Source organism: Solanum tuberosum, unplaced genomic scaffold, assembly GCF_000226075.1.
Source record: "Solanum tuberosum cultivar DM 1-3 516 R44 unplaced genomic scaffold, SolTub_3.0 scf00002, whole genome shotgun sequence".
In the NCBI taxonomy this organism is placed as follows: Eukaryota; Viridiplantae; Streptophyta; class Magnoliopsida; order Solanales; family Solanaceae; genus Solanum; species Solanum tuberosum.
In genome coordinates, this window is record NW_006238928.1 from 1769689 (window position 1) to 1771199 (window position 1511).

Below are 1511 nucleotides of genomic sequence, written 5' to 3' on the forward strand. Positions count from 1 at the left end.
ACTGTCTGAAGAGAGACCACATTCTGGTCAATTAGGTCTTGGATCTTATGCTTCAGGTTGATACAGTCTTCGGTATCGTGTCCGACACTGTTGGAGTGATACGCGCACCTCTGATCAGGTCTGTAAAACTTTGAGCTAGTGTCAACCGGCTTGGGACCTACTGGATGAATATATCCTGCCGCAGTTAATCGCTCAAACAGTTTTGTTCGGCTTTCAATAAGCGGAGTGAAAATTCTAGCAAGCTTCTTCTCAAATCTGGGACGGGAGGGATCGTAATTGCCTTGTTGAGGGGGGGGCATTTGACGATAATTCGGAACATTCGGACGGGGGGCTTGATATCTGGGATATGAGTTGGTTTGGTAGTTTGGTTGTGGAGCTTGGTAGTTCGAGGGGGTATTTTGGTAAAGTGGAGCTGGGGTTTGGTACATTGGGGGAGGCGTTTGGTAATTTGTCTGAATGTTGGCACAGTTGGGGACGACATTTCGGTAGTGATGAGATTGAGTCTGGTAAACTGGAGGGGGAGTTTGGTAGATAGTAGGGGGAGTTTGGTAAGTAGGAGACGGAGTATTTTGATAACTGGGAGGAGGGGTATTTAGATAACTGGGGGGAGGGGTACTTTGGTAATCATCCGGTGCATAACGAGCCGGGTACGAACCCTGTGAAGGTCGAGAACGACCTTGGTATGATAAGGATTTCCTCAAGGTCTTCTTCCCCTCGTAAGAGATAGAGGAAACATGCTCTCTTTTCTTCTTCAACAAGCCCGAAGATCCGGGCGAGGCAGCAACACGGGCAATCTTTTCGGTTCTCAATCCATCTTCGATAGTCTCACCTACCTTAACTATCTCAGCAAATTTTGCTCCAACGAGCAACATAATTCTGTCATAATATTCGGGCTCTTGCACCCGCACAAACACTTTTGACTAATTTTCCTTTTCTGACATTAGGAGGTCTAACTCTAGCTGCCTCCTTTCGCCACCTATATGCGAATTCTCTGTAACTTTCGGTTGACTTCTGCTTCATCTTCTCCAGGGATAACGATCAGGACGATCTCCACATTGTAGGCAAATCGTTCGATGAAGTCCTTAGCCAAAGCGTTCCAGCTAGACCACTGTCTCGTTTCATGAGACGTAAACCATTCTAGAGCCTCTCCGCTCAAACTTCGGCTAAAAAGCCGCATTAACAAAGCTTCGTCTCTCCCAACTCCCACGAGTTGGTCACAGTAGGCCCTCAGGTGTGCTAAGGGGTTCCCCGTTCCTCCGAAGATGTCGAATTTTGGCACCTTGAACCCTTCCGGGAGGTCCAAATTTGGATGAATGCACAGGTGTTCGTAACTCAACCCGGCGACCTCAGGAATACAGTTCAGCCCCTTCATGGCTTTTCTAATTTCCCCCTTCATATCTATCTTCCTTTGACCCCCACTCTCTCTCCCTCTCCTCAAAGTGGTCGAGCTCCGAACCATGGGCGTCATGCTCGTTTGGGACGGGCATTTGGAAGGTGGCTTTTTGGGGTAG